This window comes from Aedes albopictus, chromosome 1 (assembly GCF_035046485.1).
Source record: "Aedes albopictus strain Foshan chromosome 1, AalbF5, whole genome shotgun sequence".
NCBI classification, from domain to species: Eukaryota; Metazoa; Arthropoda; class Insecta; order Diptera; family Culicidae; genus Aedes; species Aedes albopictus.
In genome coordinates this window covers 126,706,455-126,733,432 of record NC_085136.1, presented here as the reverse complement: position 1 = coordinate 126,733,432, position 26,978 = coordinate 126,706,455, and positions in this window count along the sequence as shown.

Here is a 26,978-nt window from a genome sequence, read left to right as displayed (position 1 = left end):
AAGACGGGACATGGAGAAGGCGAATGAACCACGAGCTGCATCAGCTGCTGAGAGAACCAACCATCGTCCACACCGCGAAAATTGGAAAGATATGGTGGGCGGGTCTAGTCATCAGGGTGTCGGATAGCAACTCGACTGAAATGATTCTCGAGAATCATCCGGTCCAGGGTTTGGTAACCATCTGTTTCGTCACCGACCAACGACGAAAAATTAAAAAAGTTCGTCAGCTAATAAAACTCCGTCACATGCATCATCATCAGCGACCGACAAAGAAACCACGACGAGGATGAACCGAAAATAAAACAAGGAGCTATAGTTTTCGTCATTCTCTTTTGTCTCCTTTTGCAACGACGAAAAACGAACACGTTTTCGTCACATGGCATCCGATTGCAGACGAAAGGCGAACCAGTCAAGCTTTTATTGACGATTTAGCCTCGGTCTTTCAGAGCTGATGAATTAGCTCTGATGGTATGCTTGTTGCGCTGCCAATCTGAAGGTTTTTGGTTCGATTCCGAAAAAAGGCAGGTTTCATTTTTGCATTTTTTTTTTTCTGGTCAGCCAATCCCGTGAGGCTGATTATTCGGTCGCCTCCCCTGTTCGGTGCAAGCCCCTCAACGAAAATGCCAATGAAGAGAAACGATAAAACTTTTTCGTCGCGACCAGCAAACTGACTGACGATGTTTGAAGAAAAATATTCAAGAGCTGCTGACTCAGTGACGCAAACTTTTTATTTCCCGTTGTCGTCAGTGATTATGCTTCAGCTCCGATGACTATTAACAACCCTGATCCGGTCGATCAAGTGGAGGATGATTTGCAGAGTGCGGAACTGGAGACACACAGCCATGGACCGAGCAGAATGGAGACGACTCCTACCTATGTACAGCAGAGATCACTCAGGTCTTAGTCTGACCGGTGAGGTAAATATGGATAGGAACGATATGCGGAGGTTTTATGTAAGTACCCGACTTGTGCAATAACCGTAAAGGTAAGGAGCACTTCGAATATTTTTGGAATTAGAACAATGATAGTATACCCATGAAAAGGAAACATCGTTTGGGATGGATGGAAGCAGGGTAATTTATTGTTAGACATTGCACTCGCAGGAGCGATTAGGCGGTCTGACGTGCAGAGGAATGATACTATCAGTATACGGCCACATACACTTATGCTCCTCTGAAGATGTGGACAGCGAGAAACGGCTTGACGATTAGCTCGAACAAGACTAGGTATATGATTGCGGGTAGAGACAGTGGCAGGCTGAGGTAGTGATTGATGGGAATGTGATTGGAGTGGTTGAAGAATTTGTATTCCTTTGAAAACTGTTGACATGTGACAAAGACGTTTCCCGTGGGCGACTACGAACGCACTGAAAATTAAAAAAAAAACAAAATTCTACCCTAAAAATCCTCGTTGTGACCAGGATTCTATCTCAGCTATCCTTCGCATGATCTTGCTATAAATAGCTGTACGTTCACCGCCTAGGCTATGTGGACCCAATGTCATCTTTAAGGACGCGTTATTATGATAAATTTGTATTAATACAATCAGCCATAAGGCAGGCGCAAAATTAAACAGCTATGAAATTGGAAAATCTGCCTCAAGAGATTGGAGCCGCTTCACGTTGATTGTGAAAATTCGCGAAGCCCTCGTTATCACCCGCTGCAAAGTGAAACGAATTGAAAGTAAATTTTTCACCCACCGTTGTTGAAAGGAAGGTGCAGATAACCGGCGTGTAGAGAGCGACTCCACCGAACACCGTTCAGCTTCGAATGGTTGATTTATGACGTGCAATGAATTTTATCTTCCCATGAAACAGCATCGCTCGCCCTGGACGGGGATGGGTTTGTTAGGTTTTTGAACGTTGTGCTATATTTTTCCCGAAACGTGGCAGGGCCGGTGCTGGAGCTGCAATAATCTCACTGTTTTCCTTTTGATCCCGGTCTACATCCCGGGGAAAGCTCCACACCGGCGAAACGGATGAATATGATACGATATCGCTTCGACGATGAAAAATGATTGGCTTGGTTTGGAAAAATTTGTTTCTCACGAAACAAGCGCGGCGTCGAAACTCGATAAGCAATATTTGTGTTGATTTTTGTCGATTCAGTCGATTCGTTCCAGTGCCGACCATTCCACCGTCGTCGTCGGCGTTGCGATGCTGAAAAATAAACTCACCGACTTTTCACGTTCACGTTGCTGTTAATACTTGATTTATCATTCACAAGCATCTCGCTCGCAGTAGCGCTCGGTCTGACTGGCTGCCAGCCAAACGCCGGAACAGAGCAAAAATACCAGAATAAAAACCTACTGAAATCGAACATCGAATTGCGATATTCAATTTTCCAACGCCCTACGTGACCTTTCGCTTCGTTTCCGTCAGCCTTCGCTGTTTCTGCTTCAAAAAGCTCCCACGACATCAAGCGCAGAACCCAAGGGCAGGAAACACACGCGTCCCGAAAGGTATCTCTCATGCTGGATGTCGTTCGTTTCTAACTGTCTGACCCAGCCAGCCAGCCAGTCAGCCAGGGACGATGATGATGATGATGGTGCTCCGGTGGTGAGGGAAGGTACTTGGAACCTGTTTACTGCCGCATTATAATCAAAGTGGAAAGCAGACCCGGCCCGAACTTTTCTCAACCGGGAAGCATCCAAATTGATTTTACCTCTTTTGCTGTAAAATCGTCGTCGTCTCCATCGTCAGGGTTGGGAATCGCGTGTTTCATCTTCGAGCGTGGTCGAGCCTTGTAAAAGGACTATACGTCCCATGCATTTCCGCAGTCATAAGGCCGGGATGCCAGGAAAATTGTTCCAAATACTACGTATACCAGCAATACGTACCAAGACCAATGGCAGCGATTTTTTACTTCTAAACCATGGGGAACAATCTGCTCAACAGATACCTGAACAGAGAGGTACAGGTAGTGTGAGGTTAAGGACAGTCTTCTACAACAAGAGTAGGAGCCAGGACTACTCTTTCCTCGACCCACTTAACAACATTCCCATTGTCGTCAAACCCATCGTCTCTCCGGAACTACCAAGCAGGCATTGCACAAGAGGGGCTAGTGCACATCGCACCCTTTAGGTGTGAACCAGGCCTCTGCCGCTTCCAAACCTCTGGGAAGACACCTTTGTCCAGGCATTTCTGAATTCCGTTAAGATCTTGGACCATCTTCGCTAAAGGGACCTTCTATCCCCGCAAGGTGACCCTCTTCTTATCACCAGCATCAGTCCCCGGCTGTCCTACGCAAGAAGACCAAGGACTAAGATCATGACGCGGAAAAAGCCTCTGGAGATTGCTCTGCGGGAGCCATTACACCTCTCGTCTTGGCCATCACGATCATATTGGCATTACCCCACAGGTTCGCATTAGTACTCTGATAGAGACCCTCAAAACAGACGTTTTTGCTTGTCTTTATCTCGGTCTTCAGTGCGACTTTGGTAGCGGAAAACACCCGTCGTTCGTTTCGTTCATCCTCAGTTCGCATTGCAAGCACGCGAGAGCACCGCTACCAACTCCTCACCACTCATGACGGCGCGCTTCCCTAAATACGCCTTCGTCGAAATATGATGTCTTCCAACTGCGAGGGCTTGGCCTTGGCCGTTCTGCCTCTTCCTTTACCTGCTGCCTGCTGTTGTTGTAGTCTATACTGTAGCGAACCGCTAGGTGGTCGCTGTGAGTGTAGCCATCGTCTATTCTCATTGAGGTGGACAATCCCGTAGTCCTACTTCTTCGACCTAATCGACGAACCCCTTCTGCATTCATCTGTCAGCAGCAATGACAGAAACTTTAGTATAAGTAAAACTACGATTCAAAGTTCGATCGTACGATTCTTTCTTATTCCACGGATCGAATCATTCCACCCATTAGGTAATGGGCCCAGTGTTCGCGAGTGTCGAATGTGAACGCGATTTCGGTTTGGAATACGATGGAGAAAGAAGGTGATCTTGCCCGTGTGTCACCTTTTGATGGCTCAAATTATCCGGCATGGAATGCATCGAACGTGAGATGGCGGATTTGGAGGAGCTGAAGATAAAGCAAGAGGACACGGCAGATGAGCGCAGCAAGAAAACGAAAGCGTTGGAGAAGAGGAAGAAGATGGATAGACGATGCCGATCGTTATTGATTTCTCGCATCCATGACAGTCAATTGGAATACATCCAAGACAAACCTACCCCAAATCCGATTTGGGAGGCGTTGCAGCGGATTTTTGAGCGACGAAGTATAGCAAGTCGATTGCATCTGAAGAAGAAGCTGATTACTCTTCGGCAGGACGGCGCTTGTTTGCGTGATTATTTTCTCAGGTTCGATCGAACCGTTCGGGAATACAAAGCCACACCCAGTCAACCAGTAATCGTATAAGATGTTGCATAAGATGATAAAGTGGAGGCGATATACGTACAGTTTACATGCGCCTAAATGAAGGCATGCACGCATATCGCCTCCGCTTTATCATCTTATGCAACATCTTATACGATTACCGGTTGTCTGGGCAGGAGCTGGCATTGATGACCTCGATGTTGTATGTCACCTGTTGTTGACACTCGATTCGACCTATGCAACGGTCGTGACAGTCATCGAAACGATGCCAGAAGAGGCGTTAACGCTGGAGTTTGTGAAGTGTCGTTTACTTAACGAAGAGACGAAGAAGAGAAGTGGGGACGTCGAATCCGTCTTCATAAAGGCGGAAGCAGCAGCTTTCTCAGGATTTCGAGTTCGAAGTTCGCAAAAACAGCAGCAGAAGAAGAAGGTTTGGAAGTGTTTTGGCTGCGGCGAAGAGGGTCACTGAGTCGCTGACTGCCCGGATAAGAAAAAGAAGAAAAGCGATTCGAAGAAGACCAGTGCGCATTTTGGTAGTGATGGTAAGGGTGTGTGCTTTTTTGCTACAGAACCGATTCCGAAGAAGAATCAAGAAGTGACATGGATTGTGGACTCGGGGTTGTCGGAGCATATCGCGAACGATCGTGAATTATTCGAAGAATTGATTCCGATGAAGACTCCTATGAAGATTGCCGTTGCCAAACAAGGGAAATCGATTGTTGCGAAGCACCGTGGAGTGATTCGTCTGCGTTCGAACGTGAACGGAGAATCAATTCCGATAACGCTACAGGACGTTCTGTACATTCCGGAAGCAAGTGTTAATTTGCTGTCAGTGCGAAAAATCGAAATGAACGGACTGAAAATAATGTTCGATAGTGGTGCGGTTAGCATTACCCAAGAATCTGATGTAGTTGCGATTGGCAAACGACGCGGTAAACTTTACGAACTCTACCTTCACCGGGAAGTTTTATTCGTGTGGTCGCGTACCAAAAGTACTTGAACTGTGGCATCGCCGGTACGGCCATCTAAGTGCGAAGAATTTGGAGACACTAGTGCATGAAAAAATTGTTGATGGTCTTGATGTGAAGCTTGGAAAAAATCCAATGACGAAATCATTTGTGAGTTTTGCATTGCCGGGAAGCAGAATCGAATGCCCTTCTCCGCGCGCGAGGATAGACGGTCGACGCGAGTTCTAGAACTGGTCCACTTGGACGTCTGCGGCCCGGTAACGGCAGATGGCACAGAAGGTGAAACGTATCTTGTAACGTTTACTGATGATTGGAGTCGGTTTACGGTAGTGTACCTGATGAGTTCCAAGGATCAAGTGACCAGTAAATTCAAGGAATACGAAGCGTATGTGTCGGCGAAGATCGGAAGAAAGATATCGCGATTCCGTTGTGACAATGGTGGAGAATACAGAGCTGGTGCGTTCCGGAAGTTCTGTCGAAAGATGGAAATTCAGATCGAGTGGACCGTCCCATATACGCCGGAACAAAATGGCGTCAGCGAGCGTATGAATAGAACGCTCGTGGAAAAAGCCAGGTCTATTAATGGAGGATTCCGGAGTCAACAAGAAGTTCTAGGGTCCAGCGGTTCAGACAGCCGCGTTTTTATCAAACCACAGTCCTGCGAGTGTCCTCGACAACAAGAAGACTCCCTTCGAAATGTGGGAAGGACGCAGGCCTGATGTGCAGAAGTTGCGGGCGTTTGGTGTGGATGTCCATGTGCACATTCCAAAGGAACGCCGAAAGAAGCTGGATTTGAAATCGTGGCGAGGAGTGTTCATCGGTTACTCTCATAATGGTTACCGCATTTGGGATCCGCGGCGGAAGACAATTGCAGTCGTGCGGGATGTCATTTTCGTCGAAAGTGAAAGAAGCAAAGTTTATGTTGTTCAGGAGGTTCAGCCGAGTCGTGATTACGTGCGCGTGTCTGAGATCCAGGAAGAATCTGATACTGAAAGTATCGTCGAGAGTGAAAGAGGTGCCGAGGAGAATGCGGATGAGGAAAGTTTTGACAGTTGTGTTGATGAAACTATCCGTGAAGGCAGCATAGCAGCAAGTGATGATCAAGACGATCGGAGACAGGCAGGCCGCACCTCACAGCATTGCGAGAGTACTCCAAGAAACACGCCGCGGCCGCAACAAGAACGCCATCCCCCGGCGTGGCAACGGGACTATGAGCTGGATTACAGTGGATTTGCTCTTAACGCAGCTAGTTTTGTAGAGAATCCACCGAGTTCGTTGTCAGAAATGCAGAAGCGATCAGATTGGCCGAAGTGGGAAGTAGCTATTAAGGAAGAGATGAGAGCCTTGGAGAAGAACAACACGTGGACGTTGATGAAGATCCCAAAAGGGCGTGTGCCGATTACTTGCAAATGGGTGTTCCGTCTAAAGCGGGGTGAAGATGGTGGAGAGCATCGCTTTAAGGCCAGACTCGTGGCACGCGGGTTTACGCAACGGTACGGTTTTGATTATTCGGAGACCTACTCTCCAGTCGCGAAGCTGGACACTAGGCTGTCCCTTATTTTGCAAAAATTGTAAATGTTATAAGTTCGTTAGTGAAAGATGATCGTTTTAGCTAAGAAATGATCGTGTCAGAATTAGAAGTCCATATCTCAAGGCCAAGTGGTCCCTCAAGGGGCCTAAAGTTGTCAAAAATTTTATGGGACCAAAAACACATGAATATTTTTTTTTTGACGAAAAAATACGCTATTCTACTAAAACCGGTGATTTTAGGACCCTCCCAGAATATTGTTGACAATTTTCCATGCATCTCTCTGACTGCTTCTAGCAAGGATATTTTGGTAGTAGTCTGCTTTGCTTGCTTTTTCTTCCTGCACAATAAATTCGATACGTGTTCTAATAACGCTCTGGAGTTATTATTCCCGGGATTCTGTTTGTATTTTTTTTATCTGTTTATCTTTGATACGAATGAGCTTCCATACGTCCAAAGTCATCCAGGGGCAAACAACTTTTACCTTGGCTTCCACGCTTACTGTTCTTGTGCACTGCGCAAGAATTGTTCTGTACAAATCCACCACGTGGAGCAATTTGTCACTAGCGGTCATGCTAACTGGCAACTCATTAACTGCAATCGAAAATCGTTCATTGAGACTTCTGTGATCAACAATAGTCTTATTCAAACTTGTTTCAATTGAGCAACTAAGTTTGAATGTTGAAACGATTAGACAATGGTCACTAATATCGGTTTCAATTGTCTCATTCACAACAGTTGTTGCTAGATGTTCTGTGCACACAACATGATCTAGAATGTTGTTGCTAGTGGGTCTCGTTACATTAGTATTAGTGAAAAACATATTGAAAGCTGCAAGTATTTGAAGGTATTCTGCAGCTATTGGATTCGATGGTGAGTTTACCGGAATGTTCATATGTCCTACAACTATACAATCATTCCCATTTCGAACATTTGAATACAGTTGATCTAACTGCCCAAGAAACCTTCTACAGTCAAAAGCCGGTGGTCTGTAGATCGCATGAAATTCTAACCATCTGCCTAGTAATTGAAGCCGCAGATGAATGTGGTGAAATCCGTCCATTTCGATTACCTTTTGAACATTCATTTTCAAATCATCACGAACAAAAACAGCCAAGCCTCCATGCGATTCGTTCCTACACGAGAACACGCCGCTATAACCATCAAGTGGGAACAATCCCTTTCGGTTAACTTTCACCCAAGTTTCGCACAACACAACTACCTCGACCCGCATTCTCGACATTCAATCTAGTCAAATTTCGATACATCATTCATCCCTCTCATATTCAGTTGGATAGCTTTGAGTGATTTTGAGTTCCCAACGGTATATTTATTTTCCAACCATTCTCCTACAGAATCATACATACACTCCCGATCAAAAGTTTGGGGTCACCCCCTCAAAAACATGTCATTTTTTTAGGCCCATATCTTCGCCAATTTGTGTCTGAGTTCAAAAACCTAGGTCTCATTCAAAAGATAATAAGTCAAAGAAACTTTGAACATGATTTAAAAGAATCTTTTTCAAAACATTTGTATGTAAACTTAACCCAAAGTTGCCAAATTTTCTTAAAAATGAATATAAATTTACGGCAGTGTCGCTGGAAATTGGATCGAACAAATCTTAAGTTGAGAGCGGTAATATAACCCATTTTCTATTAGCTTTCAACTGCTTATTACAGAACTTAGGTAAAAATCTAGAAAAAAGTTATTAGGTAAACTAACTCTTCATGTCATCGACCAAAAGTTTGGGGTCACCCCTCAAAATGATGTATCGGCCAAAAGTTTGGGGTCACTATCGTAAAACATGGAAAAGTGATTTGTTGATATATTTGTCATCTTTCATTCAATTTTTATTCTTCTTGGTTTATTTGAAACAAAATGAATGATTCTTACTGCATAGACATTGAACCACACTTATTTGTTGAAATTTACGTACTAAAACTTAACGTAAAGTTGCATCATTTTTTGAAGTGTAGTGAAATGTGGTCACTTTTCATAACATTTTTATATACAAAAATCGTTAAATACCTTAAGTTAAAGACATGAAACGTAAATTCAGTTAATTATCCTTGAAATGAGCCAAAAAGAATTATAATAGAACTATAGATGCCGAAGATATCACCAAATCACTTTTCCATGTTTTACGAAAGTGACCCCAAACTTTTGGCTGATACATCATATTGAGGAGTGACCCCAAACTTTTGGTCGATGACATGAAGAGTTAATTTACTTAATACATTTTTTTTTCTAGAGTTTTTAGCTAAGTTCTGTAAAAAGCAGTTGAAAGCTAATAGAAAATGGGTTATATTACCGCTCTCATCTTAAAATTTGGTCGACCCAATTTCCAGCGACACTGCCGTAAGTTTATATTCATTTTTTAGAAAATTTGGCAACTTTAGGTTAAGTTTACATACAAATTTTTTTGAAAAAGTTTCTTTTAAATCATGTTCAAAATGTCTTTGACTTATTATCTTTTGAATGAAACCTAGAGTTTTGAAATCGGATGCATATTGGCGGAGATATAGGCCTAAAAAATGACATGTTTTTGAGAGGGTGACCCCAAACTTTTGATCGGGAGTGTATAATTAGAGTACATGGACATTACGGATTATAGAACTAGATGACAATCTTAGTGTTGTTCTTATTAACTACGCTTCAAGGAAGGTTCGCCGGTTGGTGATGATGAATCCGAGCCGCTTCTACTCGAACTATTCAATAGCCTTTTTGAGCTAAGCTTCCCAAGCCTTTCGATATCCTTACGGCTGCGAATTACGTCAACTTGCGGACCTTCAGTTTTCTTGATGAGAATGGCGCAATTCCGGCCCGGCCAGACGAATTTGATATCCGTAAGGTCCTTGAATTCTCGTACTTCCTTCAACAGCTCCATTTCGTATGGTGTGAGCTCATCACGCAAGACTATTTTTGACGTAGATGAGTTGAAGGCAGAATCAAGTTCTGCCTGTTCCGCGCCTGTCATTAACGTGCCTCATTCGCGCTCGTACGGTGTTGCAGCACTCTCGCCCATGCTGCATTCATCTCGCTTTTCAACTGTTCACATTCGCCAGTCGTTTCTGTGATTCGGAGTTGTGAAGCTGGTACTACCTATGACGGATCGGATGTCCCTCCAGCCATCTTCAAGTGTAGCTGCCCCAAGCTGCTCTTCCATTGATAGGACCACTGCTAGCTTCTGCGCGTAGTCTTGAGTCACTTCTACGTTACGCAGCTGTTCCATGTTAAGCCGTGGCGTTCGACTTTGACGCATGATGATAACTGTCGAAAGTTTTGAGTGCATGCATACAGCGACCAAATCTAAATTCACACTGCGGTATGTGCGGACATTGGTTATTCCCGAGAAGAATTTACCGTCGATCAGAACGTGGTCGATTTGGTGTTCTGTTTGATGGTCGGGTTATCTCTAGGTGGCTTTGTGGATATCTTTGAAGGGAAAGAACGTGCTTTGGACTACCATACCACGAGAGGCTGCAAAGTTTACGTATCGCTGGCCGTTATCATTCGATACGGCGTGGAGGCTGTTTCACCTGATTACTGCTTCAAAGCTGTTACTTATGCATCAGTCATCGATCAGTTATTGTGAAATTTCGCTTTAGAATAAGCCATCGATGTCTGTGTAGGTTCTTGAATCATAAAATTTGCCATTGATTGTTTCCATTGTGCGTTGGTTGGACTGGACCACCACTCCAGTACATCTGGCATCCTTGCTCGAAGCGCATATGCGCGCGCGAGTGTAACTTTTCTCTTTTCTCTACGACACTGGAAACCACCGAAAACGGGAACCGTATAACGTGAGCCAGCAGCAAAAGACCATCACATCGCATCCCGGAACGGGACGGGAACCAGAGTAAACAGATTTGCATTTAAACCGGAATTTGAACACATAACATGTAAATCGATTTGTATATCGTTATAAAAGTTGATGGTGCGTGTGTGTGGTTTCCCCAGTTCGAGTGTGCCGCGCCCGGTGGCGTGTGTGCGGGAGGAGGATCTGATTGCCGATACGTGCAACGGTTGAAAGCAAAAGATTTTGATTGTGAGTAGATTGGGAGGTAGATACCAACCAACCAACCAACCAACCTAGAGCTATCGGATATCACGTTACATCAGATTTCTATTTGGGTTTGTTCCTTCGGGCTGCGCTGCACAGATCAGGAGTTGAGAGTATCACATCACATGAATTCAATTTGGAAGTTACAAACTTTCCGTTGATGTTTTCTGCTTCAGCATTGGAATTGGAGGTAAAATTTTGTTATGCATTTGGCGAAGTTTGTTTTTCTCATGTCTGTTCGGTGATCAACTGATGGTTCGTTGTACAAATTTGATTTTAGTATGATTTATTTTTAAAATTTTGAAATTTTGACAGTCGACACGTGAATTCGGATTCACTAGCACACTTTTAACGGCTGGTATAATTTTTGCATTGTTCGACACTATGTATTGTGCTATAAATTTACTTCTTACTTGCAAATACTTTATTGTAGTATACAATGTCCATCAAAATGACATACCTGTAAAAAGAAAAAAAAAAAGCTTCATTAGTTAATGGTCATGTTTATGTATTTCAAAGTGAACAATAATTCCTTATTTGTCCTTGTTCCAAGTTATTTTCTGTAGTTTTCAGAACAATATAACCAAGGTGGAGGCAACCATACTTTAAACGAAGCACAAATTCCTGTTCATCATTCAGGTCACCCCAGCAGAAAAATCTGCTTAATTCGTCTCCATCAGTCCCGTAATCTACCCCCAATCAGTCACTAATCAACGGTCGTCCTAATGGTATCATTCGTTTTACCCTCCCACTGGGTTTATCTCCCAGTCAGTAGCATCGCTCGGAAAGAAAATCTCACAAAAAATGGTTTCTTCATTCTAATCCGCAGTCAGTGCTGATGCTGTGTCTTTATTTAGTGGAATCCATCTGCTTACCAATTCGCACTGCATGCAGATAGCAGCGCAGCCTCAGAAAAAAAATGATCACATATCAGTTAGACTGACTTTGAACACGACACACGACGAACGGTGTCGACGCATACGATACAGCAGACCAATCGGAAAATAAATGAAACTGTCAACACACGGTGACGATGATGTGCGGTTGGTGATGAGATGAATCAGTTTGGTTTGTGTCGTACAGCATGTATATTCCTGCAGGACGCAAATTTCTAGATGCATCATCGCTCAGACCGCTGGTTGTTGACCGGAAAGAGGAAAAGTGACTGAGTAACTTTTCGCAGTCCGTTCGGTGTTGTTTTGGACAACTCGTTAGCCAGTTTTCCAATGAACAACAGTGACCACGGAATGATGCGGGTTCTCACAATTTCCATGGAAAAAGCAGAGTTCTCACGATTCCACGAAAAAATGGCTGTATCTAAACAGTAAACAATTCAGTAGTAAAAGTAAACTTTTTGCTTTTACAAAATAACACATAATGCTTTGAACTCTACCCTAAAACCAAAAGAGATCTTTTAATTCTAAATTTTAATTATTGATTATTCAAAACGTGTGTCTTACTTAAACAAAGGGCAGAGGGGCGCCTAGTGTATGGAAGGGATTAACCTTTAAACCCCTACCTTGCACACGGGTTTGCTGCCATTAGCGATAAACAGGCTGCGTAGTGTTTAATACAAGAGTTACTTCAAGAATATCTCCAGGAGTTTTTTCAGCTATTCTTCTAGGCAGTTCGTCAGGGATTCTTCCAAGAGTTCCTACAAAGAGTAAATGTGCACCATTAGGGATTACATACCTTGTAAATTTATGATGGAATTGTTTCAGAGATTTCACCAGGAATTCTTCGATGGTTCCTAAGTGTACTTCTCGAAGATTTTTTTCATGTACACTTTCAAGAGTTCCATTCATAATTCTGCAAGTTTTTCTTCTAGAAATTCGTCAGAAGCATGCAATAGAAGACATTTTTATAAGCATCAATTCAAGAGTTTCATCCATAATAAAATAAAATTATTAAAAAAAAAAACTAATAATCCACCGAAAGGTGATATCTCCTTTCTCGTGCCTTCGAAAACCCGTTTCAACAAAACTTAAGTGACACGTTGATAAATATCGCACTATCATCGTCCGCCATCTTAGTAATTCTGGTCACCATTTTTGGACTCCAGGCTTCTCCCCCATTACTAGCGTGAGCAGCTTTATCTTTCTTCTCGGGCATTCTCTTTCATCAATACATGAAAGAGCAAGATAAAAGAAGGGGCAAAATGCTACCTCTTTTATCTTTCTATTTCTCGTATTTGTGTGAGCAAAAAGAAAAAGCTGCACACGCTAGAGTTCCCCATACCAAATATACCCATGGTTATAGTTTATGGTTATGGTTTAAGAGCATAAACACCATTATACAGTCGCCATCTTGAATATTAGGCTGCCATCTTGAATTTTGGGCCGACATCGTGGAATTTCTGGTCTCCAGTGTTGATTTCCGCACAAAAAGCGTCAATCATGCTAAAGGTTACAAAAATCGCGCAGATTGATGTGAGGCTTGGCCAGTTCTACCGGTGCTGGTTCGGAACACTAAAATGGCCATATACTCCGCAACGCCTTGACCGATCCGGACCATTTTGAATAGCTAACAATGCTGTAAAATTCCGGTTCAATTCGAGCTATTATCCGAAAATCGGTCAATGGGAAGTGCCTGAAGAGTAGCGCACTGTAGATAACCAGCGGGCTGCAAAGCGGTGAGTCGATAAGGAGAGCGTCCAATATAGCTCTGGTCCTCACAAGTTCCTACCTCATGCTTCCACGGGTCAAGCGATGACAAAGACCACCAGCTAAGAGTTGTGTGCTTAGCTGGTGGTGCAGCCTGGGCACTGTTGTCCTTCTGACTTCAGCTAGATTGAGGAGGTACGATTCGAGTGTCTGTTCACCAAGGAGGTGCGGCTCAAACAGCGTCTGTTCTGGCATCCAGCGGCTGAGTAAGAAACGCTGCACCACGCCCAGCTAGATCCAAGGTGGTAGCCCCATCAGCGTGGTCGTCCCAGTGTTGGTTGGGACGTTAAACAGAACTGGCACGATGGCCCTCCGGCGAGACAGGAGTGTTGGCGTAGGTCCAATAAGCCACCCGTAAAAATCCCCATTGAGAATAACGTAGGAGAAAATACGACTCGATACAATCGGCAAAGATCCACGCGACGAAATAAGGACTACGATTGGAAACTTGGAACATGGAATTGCAAGTCACTAGGTTGCGCAGAATGTGACAGAATAATCTACGACGAACTACATCCCCGCAACTTCGACATCGTGGCGTTGCAGGAACTTTGTTGGACTGGAAAGAAAGTGTGGAAAAGCGGGCATCGAGCGGCTACCTTCTACCAAAGCTGTGGCACCACCAATGAACTGGGAAGAGGATTTATAGTGTTGGTTACGATGCGACAACGTGTGATCGGGTGGCAGCCGATCAACGCAAGGATGTGCATGTTGAGAGTTAAGGGCCGTTTCTTCAACTACAGCATCATCAACATCCACTGCCCATACGAAGGGAGACCCGATGACGAGAAAGAAGCGTTCTACGCGCAGCTAGAGCAAACATACGATGGTTGCTCGCCGCGTGACGTGAAAATCGTTGTCGGTGACATGAACGCGCAGGTAGGAAGGGAGGAAATGTACCGACCGGTAATCGGGCGAAACAGCCTGCACGCCGTATCGAATGATAACGGCCAGCGATGCGTAAACTTTGCAGCCTCACGTGGTATGGTAGTCCAAAGCACCTTCTTCCCCCGCAAAGATATCCACAAAGCCACCTGGAGATCACCCGACCATCAAACAGAAAACCAAATCGACCACGTTCTAATCGACGGTAAATTCTTCTCGGATATAACCAATGTCCGCACATACCGCAGTGCGAATATAGATTCGGATCACTACTTAGTCACTGTATGCATGCGCTCAAAACTTTCGACAGTTATCACCACGCGTCGAAGTCGCAAGCCGCCGACTCAACATCGAGCAGCTGCGTAACGTAGAAGTGGCTCAAGACTACGCGCAGCAGTTAGCAGTGGCCCTACCAACGGAAGAGCAGCTTGGCGCAGCTACACTTTAAGATGGCTGGAGGGACATCCGATCCGCCATAGGTAGTACCTCGGCTACAGCACTAGGCTTCGCGACTCCGAATCACAGAAACGACTGGTACGACGGCGAAGGTGAACAGTTGAAAAACGAGAAGAATGCAGCATGGGCGAGAATGCTGCAACACCGTACGAGAGCGAATGAGGCACGTTACAAACAGGCGCGGAACAGGCAGAACTCAGTCTTCCGGATGAAGAAGCGCCAGCAGGAAGAACGAGATCGCAAAGCGATGGAAGAGCTGTACCGCGCTAAGGACACACGAAAGTTCTACGAGAAGCTGAACCGCTCGCGCAGAGGCTTTGTGCCACAAGCCGACATGTGCCGAGATAATCACGGGAATATTGTCACTAGCGAGCGTGACGTGGTCGAGAGGTGGCGGCAGCATTACGATGAGCACTTCAATGGCGACGTTGCAAGTACCGAAGGTGGCGTGGTAACAGATCTAGGAGTATGTGCACAGGACGAAAGACTTCCGGCCCCTGACCTCCAAGAGATTAAGGAGGAGGTTAGCCGATTGAAAAACAACAAAGCCGCTGGAGCAGATCAACTACCAAGCGAGCTTCTAAAATACGGTGGAGTAGCACTGGTGAGAGCACTACACCGGGTCATTACCAAGATTTGGGAGGAGGAAGTATTACCGGAGGAATGGATGGAAGGTATCATGTGTCCCATCTACAAAAAGGGCGACAAATTGGATTGCGGGAACTACCGCGCGATCACACTACTGAGCGCTGCCTACAAGATACTCTTTCAAATTTTATGCCGCCGTCTATCATCGATTGCAAGAGAGTTCGTGGGGCAATATCAGGCTGGATTTATGGGTGAACGCGCTACAACGGACCAGATGTTCGCCATCCGCCAGGTGTTGCAGAAATGCCGCGAATACAACGTGCCCACACATCACTTGTTCATCGATTTCAAATCGGCGTATGATACAATCGATCGAGAACAGCTATGGCAGATTATGCACGAATACGGATTCCCGGATAAACTTATACGGTTGATCAAGGCGACGATGGATCGAGTGATGTGCGTAGTTCGAGTATCAGGGACACTGTCGAGTCCCTTCGAATCTCGCAGAGGGTTACGGCAAGGGGGATGGTAACATAAGGCTGAATTTCAAAAGGCTGAATGCACATAAGGCTGAATACAAAAGGCTGAAACTATGGATATGTAACAAAAGGCTGAAATTACAAAAGGCTGAAATAACAAAAGGCTGAAAACATGGCAATTTCCAAAACTAAAAATATGCATAATAATGAACTCTATAGAATCTGAGCTGAGGGTTTAATGATTTAAAAGATGGTATTACACAAGGTATAATATTTTCCGGAATACTATTCCCCGGAGTGGCATTTGCCACAATGTCGTTCCCGTTGATGCTGTGTCATTATGCCGAAGGATATCAAAGGCCTCAAATGCCAATAAGGCGAATGGATTATAATGATTTTAATGCTAAGGAGGTTTACTAGGCAGCCTAGTTGAATGGTTAAATTATGATCTAAGCATTTACCTCGAAAGAACAGCCTTTCTAAAAAACCGGGAAAAACATCTGATGGAAGAGTAACTATTGTGGCCGCAAATAGTACAGTATAACGACCAAGCGGAAAGGTTTGATGATAGTACAGTCAGGTCTTTTTTTACGCGGTTTTCATTTACGCGGCCGCGTAAATGAAAACTCCATATAAAAAAAAAATTCATCGTCTTATTTTTGCATGATTCGTCGAGAAATGGTGAGACTTTTTTTACGCGGTTTTTCGAATTTTGAACTGAGTTTTTTTTTTACGCGGTACGTATCCCCCGCGTAAAAAAAAACCTGACTGTATCTGCATACTAATAACTCTCCCGTGAGTGATTTTTCCTTCTATTAAAAATAGGCTGTTCTTTTGAGGTATTTGCATATATTCAGTGTTGGCATTCTTACCAATGTGTAAAATGCAGCGAGATTCTGCGTGCGCATATTTCTTAAAAACGATTCATCGGAGATTTCCCCTTCTTTTGAACATAAGCTGTTCTTACTATGTTTGAATGTTATAGCTACATCTTTTATTTATCAAAGGTTTTCCTTCTTTTAAAATGTTGAAAGCACCATAATATCAGTTCAGGTGTTGAAGCTGCTTACTTTTTATCAGATGTTTCTCCTTCTTATAAAATAGGCTATTCTTACAAGCAGTATTGTATCCGAACAGAACGTGAGCCAAAAATGAACTGAACACTTTAATTTTTTTTGGTCGACAAAGCATTGAACTTGCCTGTCAGAGCTTTTGCTGCTTAAGAGCGCCCGCTCGGTTCCCATTCGACTCTGAGTAGTTCACTTGCGCTTATATTCATCATTAAATCCTATGTGTCTTCTTTCCTAGGACTAGAATCTTGTGCCACATTTACATGTTTGGACATTATTATGTTATGTCACAGGGAAATGCATCATAGATCCTTTGATACGACATTGTGGTCTCGGATATTGAAATACAGCTCCAGGAATTTAGATTTTTCGAAACACACGATGGTCGGACCGGTGTCTTCAATAAAAGGAAATTGAATTAGCCCAAAAGATTGCCAAAATTGAAGAGTGAAATGGCGCAAATATGGCCATTTTAGTATCACAGATACCAGGGTAACATGTTAGTCAGCATGCTACGGGTTCAGTCATACCGCGTTCAATTTGCATGTTCAAATATATTTGATCGCAGTGTGCCGAGTATGAATTTCAATGCAAATTGAACGCGTTCACACTGCAGTGTTGCAATTCGGTTCTGAATTCTTATGTGCACAACATTGGGGGAAATAGTTTCTGTCGATATGTGATGCTAATAAACCTGTTTAGTCACCCGGAGTTCATTGAGAAACTTAATCAGGAATGGCCAACTGATGGACCAACGATCAGACTCTATTGGTTTAGGCAATTTTATGATTATCGATAATTCATGCCAATAACTCCGTTACTGTATTGTATTAAATCATATGATTGGAAATCCAGATTTTCCAAAACCCATGTTGACCGGACTGGTACGCTCAGATATGGTTCCAATAGCAGAAGAATTTCTGAATCTAATGAGCTCAAAATGTTTGAAATCTGTGGAAACATGGTGGAGGTATGGCCATTTCATTTTCGCGGATTTCGCTAGTGTTCAATTTAGAGCTCGCACGCGTTATAAATTCAGAACTAAACAAAGTTCAAACATAGTTGAGAACAGTTAGGTACAATAGTTTTTGCCTCAACTACCGCTTATTACCCGAATTACCCGAACAATTGTTTACATCTAAGACTCATTCAACCTAGTTTCCGAGTTGACACACATAATACTTCAAACGAGTGGAAATAAATTGTTGGCGAAATCCTTTGTCAATTTGAGCTAAAATAGTTTAGTATTAGCGGGGTATTGGCCGATATGATATTGAAGAAAGTACAATAACATAGACATTATGATACCGAAATCCATAAGATTATGTTCCACTTGAATGTCTTTTCATCAGTTAGAGTTAGCTCACGTGACCAGATGTCCATTCGATGAATAGTCAAATCGATTGAATGTCATATACTTCCTCTTCCGTAAAATGGGTTTTGACCAAATGACCGTTTGACCAAATGTACTCCTATGATCATTTTCAAGTCGAGTCAAATGTTTTTCAAAGACCAATAGATTAGCCATAAATGTCCAAAATATCATTTCATTCAATTCTCTACAACTTTCATAACTTTTCAACATGTTGATATCTTTCAGCCTTTTGATATCTTTCAGCCTTTTGATGCTTTCAGCCTTTTGATAATTCAGCCTTATGTGTTTCAGCCTTTTGATCATTCAGCCTTATGTGATTCAGCCTTTTGTACGTAACCCCGGCAAGGTGATGGTCTTTTGTGCTTGCTGTTCAACATTGCTTTAGAGGGTGTAATAAAGAGAGCGGGGATAAACACGAGTGGGACGATTTTCACGAAGTCCGTTCAGCTACTTGGTTTCGCCGATGATATTGATATTATTGCTCGTAAATTGAGACGATGGCGAAAACGTACATCCGACTAAAGAGTGAAGCCAGGCGAATCGGATTAGCCATTAATGTGTCGAAGACAAAGTACATGATGGCAAAGGGCTCCAAGGAGGAATCACCGCGCCCGCCACCCCGAATTCATATCGACGGTGATGAAATCGAGGCGGCTGAAGAATTCGTGTACTTGGGCTCACTGGTGACCGACGACAATGATACCAGCAGAGAAGTTCAGAGGCGCATTGTGGCAGGAAATCGTGCCTACTTTGGACTCCGCAGAACTCTACGATCGAATAAAGTTCGCCGTAACACGAAGTTAACCATCTACAAAACGTTGATTAGACCGGTCGTCCTCTATAGGCACGAAACATGGACCCTACGTGCAGAGGACCAACGCGCCCTTGGAGTTTTCGAACGGAAGGTGTTGCGTACCATCTACACGGACAGAAAAGTTGCCTGCTTGAAATAACTTTTTCCATAGTTCTCTCAAGCTTCTAAGATATTCTTGGCATAACTGCTTCATATGGTTGATTCATAATGATTTGATGTCTACATCAAGTATATGTTCCATTGAAATCAACATCATTGAACACCAACCATCAATGTAATGCTTAAACCAAACATAAGTGTCATTATTTGAGCCCATGTTGACCCAGCCCCCTGCCTGCTGTCTACTCAGTCATTGTTCATCATGTTCAAAGTGACGATGGCAATACTGTCGTTTTATTGTAACAACTTTTTTTACGCTAAATCATTTACTGACTGCCTTTGCAAACAGAAAAAGTGCATTCTGCTGAAATAAATTTGCCGGGATTCACCATTTCAACTTCAGGTAAGGATTCCGCCGCTAATGGATTGCATGAGTTCGCAAGCTCATGATGTCCATGTTGTGTTTTCCAGGTGCAGCTTGTACATACTCTAGCAATCGAAACATGACCCAAAATAGATTCCTTTTGACGGTTGCTCCAGAACGGTCGTTCAAGCCGAGAAACTGGATGACCTTCTGCTGAACCGCAAGACCGCACTGGCTACCGTAGCGGAGTTCGGAATCGACGGCAGTCTGCTCTTACCAGCGGTCGTCTGATCCATCAGTCCAGCGGCCGATCACACCACGACGAGTTTACCCCACCGAAGGTCTCAATGACGGACGACGTGACGCTCTTGATGAGTCACAAGCAGACGCAAGCGCTGGTTGACTACTACCTACGTCCCGAAAGGACTGCACTTCCGCGTTGTTGAATAGTTGAAAAAACATTAATAAAAATAAAGAATGTACAAGGAAAATTTGAGCTTATTAAAATTTCCTGTAATGGTGGTATTTAGTGTAATATGTTACAATCAAAACACATATTACACTAAATTACGACCATTATAGAATTGTTTATCTTTAATTTAACCTCATTTGAGCATTTTTTGTGTATGCTTGAAACAGCTTAAAACAGCCATCTGATACAGTTCGTTTAAGCCTCAAGTTCAGGGTTAAGTTAAGCATAAACATGCTTGGATATACCATGCAAATGAATGAACTGTCAAATCATCATTAACTATAAATATTGTTGATGAAAGCGTAATATGATTGAATAAACCATATTTCTTGCTCTAATTAGTTCATCAATTTTGCTCATTTCAAGCTTCTGTTATGCTTCGTCCTATGGCATTATGCGTAATACAATCTCAAAAAGGGATTATATAAAAGTCAGTGCACAAATATGCTTGTTAGCGACCGCAATATGATTGATATAACTTTATTTTTTTCTCCGTGTACGGCGGAGTGCAGATGGAAGACGGGACTTGGAGAAGGCGTATGAACCACGAGCTGCATCAGCTGCTGAGAGATCCAACCTACGTCCATACCGCGAAAATCGGGAGGCTACGGTGGGCGGGTCACGTCATCAGGATGTCGGATAGCAACTCGACTAAAATGGTTCTCGAGAGTCATCCGACCGGTACAAGAAGACGAGGAGTGCAGCTAGCTAGGTGGGTCGACCAAGTGGAGGACGATCTGCGGACCCTACGCAGAGTGCGGAACTGGATACAAACAGCCATGGACCGAGTGGAATGGAGGCGGCTACTATGTACAGCAGAGGCCACCCCGGCCTTAGCCTGATCGGTTAGGTAAGCAAGGATAACCAGCAGAAGAAAAGAAGAAGAATGAAAAGAAGGAACAAAATAAGAAAGAAAACCACCGGCCCCCTAGGGAGAGGAAAAAGGGTGATGCATTGATCGTAGAGGCGAAAGACAAGACGACTTACACTGCTCTTCTCAGGAAATTGCAGGAGGACCCGGAATTGAAGATATTGGGCGAAAACGTGGTGAAGACCAGACGCACCCAAAAAAGCCTTATTACAGAAGGCGGTAGTTGAAACCAAGGATCTGGACGACGTCACGACAGAAGATGATCTGAAACGCACATTGACTGGGCAGTGCAACGTAGAAGCTAGAAGGACCGATGGTGATACGGATAAGAAAGCCGTATGGTGGCACTCAGACGGCGGCAATCTGATTGCCTGTGGTTCAAGGTTCGATGGGCGGTATGCTCGTTGCGAATGGCTCCTCGTGCCACCAAACAAATGGAGCGATGCTTTAATTGCATGGAGTTTGGACATCAGGCGAGAAAGGGGCTGTTCATAAACCACGTGGACCAAATTTTGACCATCTCAGACCCCACCCCCCCCCCCCTCCCCGTCCGTAGACTTTAATTCATACAAAAATTTGAAAATTTGTATGGAGCGTAGACTTTGGCCAGAACCCTCCCTCTCCCCAGAAAGTCTACGTGGTTTATGCTCTTCTCTTCTCTCTCTTCTTTGGCTTAGCTAGTGGTTGTAGGACCCGGTGGGTTTAGTGTCTCTCTCTCTCTTCTTGGCGTAACGTCCTCATTGGGACAAAGCCTGCTTCTCAGCTTAGTGTTCTATGAACACTTCCACAGTTATTAACTGAGAGCTTCCTCTGCCAATGACCATTTTGCATGCGTATATCGTGTTTTTTTCTGTTTTTTTTTTTTTTTTTTTTTTTTCTTCTAAACCATAGGGGGATAAATCTGCTCATCAGACACCCTAACAGGAAGGTTAGGGTAGTGTGGGGATGAGGCCGTCTTCTACAATGCCGGTAGAAGCCAGGACTACTCTCTCCTCGACCCACTAAAACACATTCCTATGGTCGCCAAACCCTACGTCTCTCCGGAACCACCAAGAAGGTATTGCTTCAGAGAGGGGCTAGTGCATATCGCACCCTCAAGGTTAGCTGCCGTAGCCTAGCAGCAACGAACATCGATGACTCGCTCTGGAGAGTCCATCACGATAGGCTGCTGGCGCTTAGCCAGTCTCCCGAGTGGTCCTCGCCACTCCCTTTGTCCTCGGAAGGCGGGCAGGGTCAACCCCGCCCGCGCCCTACTGCTGAGCGGACATCAAGAACTGATGCCCACATGCAACCCGATCTGACCTGCTGAAGGCAAGGGTATCACTACCCTTCAGGCCTTATCAGATGCATCCGCAGGTTGCAGACAGCAGGGTCTCACCTACCCCGACCCTTGCCGGGGACCCCTTTCCAACCGCGGGCTCAGATCCAACCCAGTAGACTGACGCCACGACAGCACCGCTACCGGGACTTCCTCTCCGCGGCCACTTCGCCACATCGCTGTAAGGGTCGATCTCGACCGCAGGGCACCGGTATGACCTACGAAGCCGACTTCGAACCCCTGGACCACCTCTTGTACTGCATCTGGACTAGCCATTCTCCGAGTCCACGCGCCACCTCCTTTGTAGCTCCCAGACGATATGGGTGATAGCCGTTGAAACGGCATTCCAGCTAATCTCATCCCTACACATTCTCTGGACCAAGTTGTCCGGAGTTGTGTCCTCCCCGCATGTGGCAAGCATGCGGTCACGCATTGTGCGAAAACGCGGGCACACGAACAAAACGTGTTCCGCCGATTCCTCTAAACCATTGCACACTGGGCATTCGGGAGAATCCGCATGCCCGAAACGGTGTAGATACTGTCGGAAGCAACCATGACCTGTAAGGACCTGTGTCAGGTGGAATGAAATTTCCCCATGGCGCCTATTAATCCAACTATCTACCCTCGGTATCAACCTATGGGTCCACCTTCCTTTGGTGGAACTGTCCCACGCGCGCTGCCATTTGACCATAGAGGCCATCCTGACAGTCTTGCGTATGCCTCTTGTGCCGCGCATTTCGAAGCACTCCATATCCTCACTGATAAGAATGCTGATGGGCACCATACCAGTAATGACACAGAGAGCGTCGTGTGACACGGTACGGTACGCGCTTGCAACCCTCAGACACATAAGCCTGTAAGTACTTTCCAGCTTCCGTCGGTAGCATTCAGTACTTAGCGCGGTACCCCACGCCGGGCCGCCATACCTAAGTATGGACGTAGCAACACTAGCCAGAAGCTTGCGCTTACTGGCGTACACCGCTGAGCTATTGGACATCATCCGGGACAGTGCCGCAATAGCTGTGGAGGCTCTTTTACAGGCATAATCGACGTGGCTACCGAAGGTAAGCTTATCGTCGATCATCACGCCCAAGTGCTTGACAGAGCGCTTCGACAGGATAGTGCATTCTCCTACACTGATCTCCGTCTGCTGCGCCGACTGCATGTTGTTAACAACCGTCACCTCTGTCTTGTGGTGAGCCAGCTCCAGTTTTCTGGACCGCATCCACGCCCTTGATCGAGTGGTCGGTAGTCAACTTCACCTCCTCGATCGTTTCACCGTAGACTTCGAGCGTAATATCGTCGACAAATCCGACAATCACCACTCCCACTGGGTACTCTAACCTCAACACCTCGTCGTACATGACATTCCATAACACCGGACCCAGGATGGAACCTTGCGGGACTCCTGAGGTTATGTGAAAGCACTTCCGACCCACCTCCGTGTCGTATACTAGTACGCGATTCTGGAAGTAGCTTCCGAGAATTTTGTACAAGTACTCCGGTATCCCCAGACGCAAGAGCGCATCGGCAATAGCAGCCCAACTGGCGCTATTAAATGCATTCCTTACATCCAGAGTCACTACCCCGCAGAAGCGAATTCCCCTCCTCTTAGGCTCGAGTGCTTTCTCGGCGGTTTTTGTAACCGACAAGATAGCGTCTACGGTGGACCTCCCCTTCCGGAAGCCATACTGGTTGCTCGAGAGACCATTTACGCCCTCAGTGAACTTCAACATTCTATTGAGGATGATCTTTTCGAGCACCTTCCCCGCCGTGTCAATCAAGCATATTGGTCTATATGCCGACGGGTCTCCGGGTGGTTTCCCCGCCTTTGGCAATAGTACCAGGCTCTGCCTCTTCCAAGCTTCTGGGAAAACTCCCTCGTCCAGGCATTTCTGCATAGCAGACCTGAACATCTCGGGAGCTTCTGCAATAGCTACTTTTAAGGCCAGGTTCGGAACTCCGTCCGGACCTGGGGCCTTACCTATGCTAAGGGACTTAGCTATCCCCGCAAGTTCCCCATCGGTGACCCTTTCCTCATCGCCAGCCCCAGTCCCCGGCTGTCCTACGAAAGGAGGCCAAGGACTAGGATCATGACGCGGGAAAAGTCCTCCAATGATCCCCTCCAACATCTCTGGAGATTGCTCTGTAGGAGCCATCACACCTCTCGTCTTGGCCATAACGATCCTGTAGGCATCACCCCACGGGTTCGTATTGGCACTCTGACAGAGACCCTCAAAGCAGGCCTTCTTGCTTGCTCTTATCTCGGTCTTGAGCGCGGCTTTTGCAGCGGCGAACACCACCCGCCGTTCGTTTCGCTCTTCCTCTGATCGTGCTCGCTGCATCCGCCGCCTAGCCCGTAGGCAGGCGCGGCGCAGGTCCGCAATCGCGTCGGTCCACCAGTAAGCCGGTGGCCTCCCTTTTCTAGGGTGGACTCGCCTAGGCATGGTCGCATCACACGCACGTGAGAGCACCGCTACCAGCTCGTCGCCGTCTAAACCGAGTAAGTTTCGCTCACGGCGGAGCGCTTCCCTAAATACCTCTTCGTCGAAGTATGATGTCTTCCACCTACGAGGGCTTGGCCTTGGCCTAGCCGCCTCTTTTTCTATCCGCTGTCTGCTGTTGTTGTAGTCGATACTGTAGCGAACTGCCAGGTGGTCGCTGTGAGTGTAGACATCATCTACTCTCCAGTTCGGACTACTTGTTAGGCCAGGACTACAAAAGGTCACGTCAATAATTGACTCCGCTCCGTTTCGACTATAGGTACTCTTGGTACCGACGTTAGCCAAGTCGACATCTAAGATGGCCAGTGTTTCTAGCAGGATCTGACCCCGCTGGTTCGTGAAACGGCTTCCCCATTCCACAGCCCAGGCATTAAAGTCACCCGCTATTACCACCGGCCTTCGCCCTGTTAGCACGGTCGTTAAGCGGTCCAGCATTTGCGTGAGCCGCTCGATCGGCCACCGCGGAGGCGCATAACAGCTACAGAAGAAGACCCCGTTTACTTTGGCGACCACGAAGCCCTCATAGGTAGTAGACACCAACTCCTGCACGGGGTATTTACCCGTCGTCCATATCGCCGCCATTTTCCTGGTCCCATCCGAGGCCCAGTTGCCGTTGCCGGCGGGTACTCGGTATGGGTCCGAAATGATGGCGATATCCGTCTCCCACTCAGAAACCGCCTGACAAAGCAGTTGCTGAGCCGCATCACAGTGGTTCAGGTTCAGCTGCGTTACCTGCACTGTGATTTGTTGCTCACTGCGGCTTTCTTAAAGGCCGGGCACCCTGGACCACCCATCGCATGTCTGTTTTTCGAGGTTTTCCCGGTACAGATCATGCAGATGGGCGGACTCGTGCAGCTTTGGGCCTTATGACCTTCAGCGCCGCATCGCCTACACAGTTTGCGCCTGTCGGGGCCTTTGCAGTCCCACGACTTGTGTCCTGGTTCCAGACACCTGCAGCAAACCTCAGGTGGCTCGTGGAATGTCAGGTGACATACACACCAGCCCACCTTAATACTCCCTACTTTAACGGACTTTTTAACATCCGCCACAGGTAGCTGAACCAAAGCTATCTGTGTCCCTGCTGGCCCTCTCCGTAGCTTAACGGCTGCGGCGGCCACCTGCACATCGCACTGTTGCCGCAGTGCCGTGACGAGCTCTTCCACTTCGGTGATCTCGTCTAGGTCTTTGACCTTCAGAGTCGCCTCATGTGTCAGAGCCCTCACCTGCACACCTTCGCCAAGGACCTCTTCTGCCAGCCTTTTGTAGGCGGCGCCCTTGTGCTCCTTCTGGCGCTTCAGCTCCAGGATCATTTCGCCCGTACGAGTACGTCTAATACTGCGTACGTCGGCTCCAAAACCCTCAAGCTTGGCGTCGCTTCGCATCGTCTTCAAGACGTCCGAGTACTTGGACTGTTCCGTCTTGATGACGATAGCGTCGCCTTTCTCACGCCTGGCATTTGCCTTCCTACGCCTTGGCTTAGCGTCCTGCACTTCTACCTGCGGATTCACCTTCTCCTTCTTCTTCCGCTCTACCTTTGTCCAAGGAGGGTCTTCTCCTTGGATCGCCCTGCTCTGTGGCTGCTGAGGGCCCACCATTGGTCGCAACCCCTTGTTCCCATCAATCCGGGACGGGCCAGCCTTTTCAGGCCCACCCTTCCCAGCTTTTCGGGAACCCTGGCTGGGGTCCGACTTTCCGGCATAACCACCGGCTTTCGGGGTTATTATACGCCTGGCCTTGCGGGCACCGCCAGACAGCTCCTCACCTGACGGCTGCCTCGCCCGCTTCTGCGAATGCTTGTCGCGTTTGTCACGAGCATTCGCTTCCACACTCTTCGGACTACCCGCGAAAGAGAAGGCCTCCGTTTGCGTAAGCTTAGACGCTTTCTCCTTTGCGGGTTCCGCCGCTGCCGCAGCCAGCAACGCGACCGCGTGCTCCTGCTTGGCCTCATCGACTGACGCTCTAAGCCGAAGCAAGGCCGTTTTCAGGTCCTTACTTATATTCGACTTAGTTGTCGCGAAGTCAATAATTTTGCCAAGCTGCTGCTCAGCTACCTCCAATGCGGGCCGTCCTTTTCCTGCTACTTGGCTGATGACCCTCAGCAACCATGCTCCGTCCATAACCTCCGCCGGCTGGCTTGCCG